The sequence below is a fragment of the Pinus tabuliformis genome, chromosome 3_2, assembly GCF_031772625.1.
Source record: "Pinus tabuliformis cultivar Carrire ecotype Pingquan chromosome 3_2, CPIR1, whole genome shotgun sequence".
Taxonomy (NCBI): domain Eukaryota; kingdom Viridiplantae; phylum Streptophyta; class Pinopsida; order Pinales; family Pinaceae; genus Pinus; species Pinus tabuliformis.
In genome coordinates, this window is record NC_142302.1 from 890797949 (window position 1) to 890807674 (window position 9726).

General features: G+C 41.3%; 2 pseudogenes; both read left to right on the plus strand.

Moving 5' to 3' along the window:
- Positions 1–1231: 1231 nt before the first annotated feature.
- LOC149183490 (uncharacterized) lies at positions 1232–1927 on the plus strand (annotated as a pseudogene).
- Positions 1928–2452: 525 nt separating this feature from the next.
- On the plus strand, positions 2453–9022 carry LOC149183491 (uncharacterized; annotated as a pseudogene).
- The last annotated feature ends 704 nt before the right edge of the window (positions 9023–9726 follow it).

Sequence of the window (9726 nt, forward strand, 5' to 3'; positions counted from 1 at the left end):
ACAACTCAGGTAGACATAGTAAAGGGAAAGGCCATAGAAACATTGATGGCAATAGTGAGTAAAAAATAGTTTTTAACCTTATTTATTTGGAACCAACAATAGCCGTGGGAGAAGTAGTTGACTGAGTGAAAGTTGTTAATTTGGCATCTCATTGACAAATTCCAATCATTGTACTAGATTCCTGTTTTCGAGATGATTAATTTTGACTTTTGAAGCACTGTATTTGGACAAGGGAAAGTGTATTTTTAAAATGAAGTCCAAATGTGCACAAAAGGACAAGTTGGCCCTAAAAGAAAATTGGGCACCCCTGGAAGCTTATAAATACAAGTCAAGTGACCCTCATTTGGACATCATCATCAAGCATCTTCTTCTTCTCTCTTCTTTGATTTGGTTCGTACAAGTTTGAAGTGGGTTCGTACATGACCGAAATTGTAGGTCTGAAGCTCGCATCAGTGATTAAGGTTTTTGGTTTTGAGCCGTGGGGTTGACACAAGATTTTTTCAACTACAACCACATGCATCTAGGCCTATCCATGCAATCAGAAAGCTCCAGCCACACGCATGACTCTCCCTCTGTGCAGCTAGGAATTAGGGATTCATTTTTACAGGTGACCACAGTTGACCGCAGATTGGGAAAGTTAACAATGATTAGTATTGTTGCTAGGATCATATTTCTGGATATTATTTAGTGGAATTTTTTATGTATAATTTTGTATTGGTTCATTGTACTCTCTATTGAACATTTTATGGTGATCTAAAAGAAGAAGAATTACAAAGGGTTTTCCCCCTTGTGCGGTTTTTCCCTGGTCTTTGACAAAAGCTATGTCTCTTATTGATGTTGTTGATTGTTTCCTATTGTTATTGTGTTATTGTTCTATCTTCAGTTACTATTGATTGATGAAAAGAATTAATTTCTATTGAAATATTGTTAATTGAAGAATTGAATTGGACTAAAGTAATTGAAACAACATAGAAAAATGGTAAAATTAACATGGTATCAGAGCTAAGGTAAAGGACAAGCCCAAAGGAGACAAGAATTGAAGCAATCATCTTTGGAAAAGTTTAAGGATCATATCTTATCAAGTCGAGATGTCAACCTCATACTTCAAGGAAAATGAGAAATTGGATTACTCATCTAACTTTACTGCTTGGAAGTTCAGGTTGGAAATCATAGGTGTGTTGCACACCGATTGTCATTGATGTCAATATGGCAATATTTGAGGAGCAGATAGATGACAGAGATGGAGACTGTGTATGATTTTGGAAGCAAGATGATCGAAGTTTTGGGCAAGGAGAAGGTCCAGAGTGGGGATGTGATTGTGATCGATAAAGCTTCTGGGAAGATTACAAAGTTGTGGCGGTCTTTTGCGAGGTCTAGGGATTATGATGCAATGGGGCCGCAAACCAAGTTCGTACAGTGCCCGGATGGAGAGCTTCATAAACACAAAGAATTGGTGCATTGCGTTACACTGCATGAGATCAATGTCATCAATAGCAGGACGCAAGGGTTTCTGGCCCTCTTTACAGGAGATACTGGAGAGATCCGTTCTGAAGTGAGGGAATAGATTGACAGTAAAGTTGTTGAATGGAGGGAAGAAGGCAAAGCTAAAATTGTACTAGGTGTGCTTTTTATTGACGAAGTCCATATGCTTGACATTGAATGCTTCTCATTTTTGAATCGTGCTCTAGAGAATGAGATGGCACCAATATTGGTTGTTGCAACAAATCGTGGCATCACAAAAATCCGTGGAACAAATTACAAGTCTCCACATGGTATACCCATTGATCTATTAGAACACCTGCTCATTATTTCGACACAACCATACATGGAAGATGAATGTGAGCCATCGGATCAAAGAGCAGCGGATCCAACGGTCGTCGCACGCGAAAGATGTGTGGACGATAATGCGCGGGAGACGTACAGGTAGGCGGTAAGCGGTATTCCCCGCACCGCCCACTGGGGTTCGGTGGTATACGTACAAGGGCCAGTGATCCAATCAAAATACAACATGTGGCAGATGAAAACCGTCGCCCCCGCAAGTTAACGCGTATGCAGGTTTCGGCGAGGAAAGGTGCAACTGTCGTCCGATCACGGCGGGGTTTGATCGGACGGTGAGGAGATGCACAAGGTTTAATGTGCAAGCAAAAGTCCGTAGCAATGCGGGAACCGTTGGATGAGGGTGATCAATGGCTGCAATTGCGAATGCGGTAGAGGCTAATATGGGCGTGATTTACGTGGGTTTTTGGAATAAAAGAGAAACGGCGGGGCAAAAGGGTGTTTCTAGACTTTTATATCAGTTTTCTTAGATTTTGTTCCTTTGGTTTTTGAATCGCAATGGCAATGGCGACTTCCACCATGATGAGATCATCAGTTACAACGGGATCATTTCGTGAAAATCATCGTCCTTTTGTCGCGGTTTATGCACAGATCTGATCGAAGATAACCAGCACCGATGGCACAGTCAAATTGCCTTTCAGAAGCTTTGGAAGAAATTTCTTCGGATCCATTACAGCGTTTGGCCAGGGTTTAGCCTTACAATGTCAGAGTTCTAGGACTTTACAACCAGTTAGAGCTACTGCAACAGAGGCCCCTCCTAGAGTTCAAAGATCTTCGGGAAAGGAGAGGACCAAGATAGGAATAAATGGATTTGGTCGTATTGGGAAGCTGAAAGATCAAGCGAGTCAGAGGAAACGACAGTGACTAAGGAGGAAGCCTAAGATTTGGTGTAAGCAGAAACGAATGGACAAAGGCATGGTAATGTATAAAATAGTAGAAACAGAGAACTATTGGTGTGGTTATGGTGGTGAAGAACCCGAGGGTGAGATAGTAGAAGTAGCAGAGGCAAAAGAGGCAGAAAAAGCAACGGAGGCTGTAGAGGCAGCAGAAGCAGTAGAGGCAGGAGAGCATGAGTGAGACAACCTCAGCTGAATAGAGTGCAGCAGCATACCTATTTATACCAAGGTTGGGTTGGATCCCAAGAGGTTGGAGCCTCAGAACTGAACAGGACTGAAGTCATTGGGGTAGGTGCTCCTAAGTGCAGAACCACTGCAAAACAGAGTTGGTGCTTTAGAGGTTGGAGCCTCACTGAAGTCCAAGTTGGAGCTTGGCAACTATTCACAATCAGATTTATACTTATATTGTATTTATTTCTATGGACTGTCTTGAATTTTAATAAAAGTATTAAATTCAGCTGTTGATTTCTGTGTTCTGTGTATACATATACATATCTATATAGGTTGTTGGCAATCACTAGAACAATTAAAAAATAAATTGTAAGAAACACTGATTCACCCCCCCCCCCTCTCAGTATTTCCAACAATTGGTATCAAAGCAGGCTTCTTCATACTAGCCTAACAGCTTGAAGAAGGATCTGCAGCCATGATGAGAAACCACGAAGCATCAAGGAGACCTCCTTTGTTCGATGGCACTAACTTTGGTTTCTAGAAGAAAAGAATGACTTACTACTTAATGTCCCTTGGACCTGAAGTCTGGCATTTTGTTCAAAATGAATACAAAAATACTTCCACTCTTCCAACAGACCAAGATGAGAGGAAAGCCTACATCACAAATGCAAAGGCCATGAACTCCATCACTAGTGGAATCACTGATTCCGAGTTTACAAAAATCATGCACTGTACCTTGGCCAAAGAAATGTGGGAGAAGCTAGTTGGCTTGTACGATGGAGACTCAAAAGTCAAAAAGGAAAAGCTTCAAAATCACATAAGACAATTTGAAAGTTTGAGGATGGAAGATGAAGAAGATATTGCAGCATACCTCCTCCGAGTAGCTGAAGTGGTAAATTCCCTGAAAGGATTGGATGAAAAAGTTGAAGAAAGTATTATTGTTAAAAGGTATTAAGGTCTCTTCCAGACAGGTTTGACTCCAAAATAAGCGCTATAGAAGAAGCAAAGGATCTAGATACCCTCAAAATGGATGAACTCCATGGAATTCTCACTGCCTATGAAATGAGGAAAGGTGGCCCAAGCTCCAAAGATGCAGCATTCAAGGCCTCAAGGTCAAAGAAGGGGAAAGAAAGGAATGACTGTAGTGATGAGTCAGATGTGGAATCCAAATTGGCTCAATTTGTACGAAAGCTTAAGAAAGGATCTAAGATTAAAGGTAAGTATCCTCTTATCTGTTTTAAATGTGGTAATATAGGTCATTATGCAGCAAAATGTCCTCATAAACATAACAGTGATGATGAAGGAAATTCTAAAAGAATGGCACATAAAAAGAAAGGGTTCAATAAGAAAAACTTCTTCTCCAAGCAAGATGAGTCTGATGAGGATGAGTTTATGGTCATCAAAAGGAAATCAGATGAGGAAAGCGATCATGATGAAAGCCAAGAAGCATTATTCATGGCACTCGCAGATGATGATGACTCAGGGCTGGAAGGAAATGTAGATGAACTGTTAATAAGTGCCATTGAAGAAAATGAGAAACTGCGGAACAAAATCATTTCTCTCAAAGTGGAAAATGAGGAAATGAGAAGGAGAGAAGATCTCTTGGAAGTAAAGCTTAAACAAAAGGAAGAGACTTGTGAAGAACGCGAGACCGAAATAGTGTCTCTGAGAAAGGAGTTGGAGCAAATAAAAAAGGGTTGTAAAAGCTCTCAAATACTTGAGACTATTCTGAAAAATCAAAAACCTCAACATGACAAGTCTGGAATAGGTTTCAAAGGAGAATCCTCAAGCACTAAGAATAATGCGAAAAGCTATGCCGATGCACTTTCCTGCAATCCAAAAGATGAAAAGTGCACCCCAAATCCCAAGAATGAAGAGAGAATTACTCCAAAGAAGAATGTGGAGTCGAATCATGGACACTACAGCAAATACAAACCTGTACTCCACCAAGGGCCCATCGCAAATCCAAAGAACGAGGGAGGAGTAATTCCCAGGATAGAATAATCAACTCATATGCCCCCAAAAGGCAGGGACAAATCAAAACCTTTAATTCATTTGATCCCTTGACCAAATTTGATCTGATTTGCTCTTTCTGCTACAATAATGGACACTATGAACAAGACTGCCCACTCAAAGGAAAAAAGACGAGTAGCAAGAACTCCAGCATGGACAAATGCGGCCTAGCTCTATATGCTCAAAATAATGGAAACCATTGGTTTATAGATAGTGGGTGCTCCAGACACATGACAGGAGACAGAAGGAAGTTTGTCTCACTAAGCAAAAAGGAAGGGAATGTGTCCTTTGGAAGCGGATCTGGCAGAATTGCAGGAAAAGGAACAGATATGATCAATGGAAAAGGAAAAGCTCAAGATGCTCTGCTGGTTGATGGACTCAAACACAACCTCTTGAGTGTCAGCCAAGTCTATGATCAAGGACATAAGGTTTTTTTCAGCACCAAAGATTGAAATAAGGAACTCTGCCTCAGGGAAACTTTTGGCAAAAGGGGTGAGGACACCAAACAACATTTACATTCTGAACAAGATTCAACAAAATAAATGCTACCTGAGTCAGACAGATGAGAGTTGGCTGTGGCACAAGCGACTTGAACATACAAGCTTCGAAAATCTAATCAATATCAGCAAGATCAAAGCTGTATGAGACATCCCAAGGCTGTTCAAACCAAATCAAGCAGTATGTGGTCCATGTCAACATGGAAAGCAGACCAAAATTAGCCACAAGACAAAGGAACACTCTACATCGAAGCCCTTAGAGATCATCCATGTTGATGTATGTGGGCCAACTCGAAATCAAGCACTCCAACGAGAAAGGTACTTTGTGTTATTTTTTGATGATTATACTAGAATGATGTGGATATATTTCATAAAGTATAAATCTGAAACTTTTGAGTGTTTCAAGAATCTAAAAGCCCTTGTAGAAAATGAAAAAGATTCAAAAATTAAGTGCCTCAGAACAGACAAAGGAGGAGAATTCACATCAAATAAGTTTAGTGAGTTCTGTAATATTCATGGAATTAAAAGGGAATTCTCGGCTGCTAGAACACCTCAGCAAAATGGGGTAGTTGAAAGAAGAAACCGAATAGTCCAAGAAATGGCAAGAACTATGCTATTAGCAGCAGACTTACAGCCTAGATTCTGGAGAGAAGCAGTAGGGACAACTGTCTACACACTGAATCGAACTCAATTAAGACCAAATTGTGATAAAACTCCTTATGAGCTATGGAAAGGAAGACCTGCTTCGGTGAAGTACTTCAAGATCTTTGGAAGCAAGTGCTTCATAAAAATAAATGATGGTTCACCAGGAAAGTTTGATTCTCGGGTTGATGAAGGGATATTTCTTGGATACTCTACACGGAGCAAGGCTTACAAGTGCTACAATTATCGACTGAAGAAAATAGTGGAAAGCATTGATGTAAAGGTTGATGAAGATCTTCCAGTAAAGGAAATTGAAGAACATGAAGATGACTCTCTCATTGAAGAAGAAGAACCTAAAGAAGAAGAAATAGATGAGGAAGAAGAAGAAGAAGAAGAGGAAAGAGAACCACCTAATACCCCTTCTAAGACGAAGTATGTCCAAAGACACCATCCAGAAGAGCAGATCATTGGCGATAAAGATGAAGGTGTGCAGACCCAAAGAAGGATAATAATTACACCCAAGAGAAAAGTCATTGCCCTCCTATCTATGATAGAACCAAAAACATTTTCAGAAGAAAGTAAGGATCCTCATTGGGTAAAAGCCACGGAAGAAGAAATGACCCAAATTGAGAAGAACAAGACATGGGAGCTGGTACCTCGTCCAAAGGACAAAAACATAATAGGAACCAAATGGGTGTTCAAAAATAAAATGAATGAGGAAGGACAAGCTATCAGAAACAAGGCAAGACTTGTCTGCAAAGGCTATTCACAAATTGAAGGAATTGACTTTGAAGAGACATTTGCACCAGTGGCCCATATGGAAGCTATCAGGATGTTCTTGGCATTTGCTTTCTCAAACAGATTCAAAATCTATCAAATGGACGTGAAATCAGCATTTCTAAATGGGGAACTCAAGGAGGAAGTCTACATGGAGCAGCCAGAAGGTTTTGATCTAACAGCAGGAAAGGACTTAGTTTGTAAGTTGAAAAAGGCTTTATATGGGTTGAAGCAAGCTCCTAGAGCTTGGTACGCAAGATTGGATCACTATCTATAACAACAAGGCTTCAAAAAGGGAGTGGCTGGAAGCAATCTATACATAAAGACAGATCAAGGTAAGTTACTAGTTGCTCTTGTTTATGTCGATGATCTGATTTTTGCTAGTAATAATGATGAAATGAGCCATGAATTTTCTCAAAACATGTCAAAAGAGTTTGAGATGTCAATGATAGGAGAGCTATCCCACTTCCTTGGACTTCAAATATCTCAAACTAGAGCAGGATTGTGTATATCTCAAACCAAATATCTAAAAGACATGCTCAAAAAATATGGAATGGAGGATTGTGCACCCATGAGCACACCTATGACCACAAACTGCAAACTGAGCAAAGATGATGACTCCCCTCTAGTAGATGCAACTCATTACAGGTCAATGATTGGAGCCCTTCTATACTTAACAGCTACACGACCAGACATAATGCAAGCAGTAGGAATGGTGGGAAGATTTCAATCTGCTCCCAAATAATCCCATTTATTAGCTGTAAAAAGAATTCTCAGATATCTGAAGGGAACTTCTGATTTCGGTCTTTGGTACCCAAAGGACTCAACACTGACTGTAACTTCATACACCGATGCTGATTGGGCTGGAAGTATAGATGATCGGAAAAGCACTAGTGGAAATGAATTCTTCCTAGGAGACTGTTTGATCCTGGCTCAGCAAAAAACAGTCATCCATATCATTATCCGCAGTCGAAGCTGAGTATATTGCTGTTGTAGATTGTTGTTCTCAGATACTATGGATGAAGGAAGCTCTAAAAGATCTCAACATATGTACAGATCAACCAATTTCCATCTATTGTGACAATACAAGTGCTATCAGTCTCAGCAAAAATCCTATGATGCACTCAAGAACCAAACACATACCAATCAAGTATCATTTCCACCGTGAACAAGTAGTTGAACAAAGCATCGTCCTGGAATATATCAATATTAAGGAGCAGATAGCTGATATTTTCACAAAACTTCTTCCTCAAGAAGCATTCGAACATCTGCGTCAAAAGATGGGGGTTATTTCTTTATCATCACTCAAGTTCATTCATAAAGATGTAGCAGGACAGGGGGAGCAGTTTGACAGGGGGAGTCCATATGCATCCCTTTGCCATTGATGTCAAAGGGGGAGAAAGCAGAAGAATATTGCCATCAATAACAAAGGGGGAGATTGTTGGACACAGATTGTCATTGATGTCAATATGGCAATATTCGAGGAGCAGATAGACGACAGAGATGGAGACTGTGTATGATTTGGGGAGCAAGATGATCGAAGGTTTGAGCAAGGAGAAGGTCCAGAGTGGGGATGTGATTGCGATCGATAAAGCTTCTAGGAAGATTACAAAGTTGGGGCAGTCTTTTGCGAGGTCCAGGGATTATGATGCAATGGGGCCGCAGACCAAGTTCGTACAGTGCCCAAATGGAGAGCTTTAGAAACGCAAAGAAGTGGTGCATTACATTACGCTGCATGAGATCGATGTCATCAATAGCAGGACGCAAGGGTTTCTGGCCCTCTTTACAGGAGATACTGGAGAGATCCGTTCTGAAGTGAGGGAACAGATTGACAGTAAAGTTGCTGAATGGAGGGAAGAAGGCAAAGCTGAAATTGTACCAGGTGTGCTTTTTATTGACGAAGTCCATATGCTTGACATTGAATGCTTCTCATTTTTGAATCGTGCTCTAGAGAATGAGATGGCACCGATATTGGTTGTTGCAACAAATCGTGGCATCACAAAAATCTGTGGAACAAATTACAAGTCTCCACATGGTATACCCATTGATCTATTAGACCGCCTGCTCATTATTTCGACACAGCCATACATGGAAGATGAATGTGAGCCGTCGGATCAAAGAGCAGTAGATCCAACGGTCGTCGCACGCGAAAGATGCACAGACGATAATGCGCGGGAGACCTACAGGTAAGCAGTAAGCGGTATTCCCCGCACCGCCCACCGGGGTTCGGTGGTATACGTACAAGGGCCAGCGATCCAATCAAAATACGACGTGTGGCAGATGAAAATCGTCGCCCCCGCAGGTTAACGTGTATGCAGGTTTCGGCGAGGAAAGGTGCAACTATCGTTCGATTGCGGTGGGGTTTGATCAGACGATGAGGAGATGCACGAGGTTTAATGTGCAAGCAAAAGGTCGTAGCGACGCGAGAACCATTGGATAAGGGTGATCAACGGCTGCAATTGCAAATACGGCAGAGGCTAATATGGGCACGATTTATGTGGGTTTTTGGAATAAAAGAGAAACGGCAGGGCAAAAGGGTGTTTCTAGACTTTTATATCAGTTTTCTTAGATTTTGTTCCTTTGGTTTTCGAACAGCATTGGCAATGGCAGCTTCCACCATGATGAGATCGTCTGTTACGGCGAGATCATTTCATGAAAATCATCGTCCTTTTGTGGCGGTTGATGCACAGATCCGATCGAAGATAACCAGCACCGATGGCACAGTCAAATTGCCTTTCGGAAGCTTTGGAAGCAATTTCTTCGGATCCACTGCAGAGTTTGGCCAGGGTTCAGCCTTACAATCTCAGAGTGCTAGGACTTTGCAACCAGTTAGAGCTACTGCAACAGAGGCCCCTCCTAGAGTTCAAAGATCTTCGGGAAAGGAGAGGACCAAG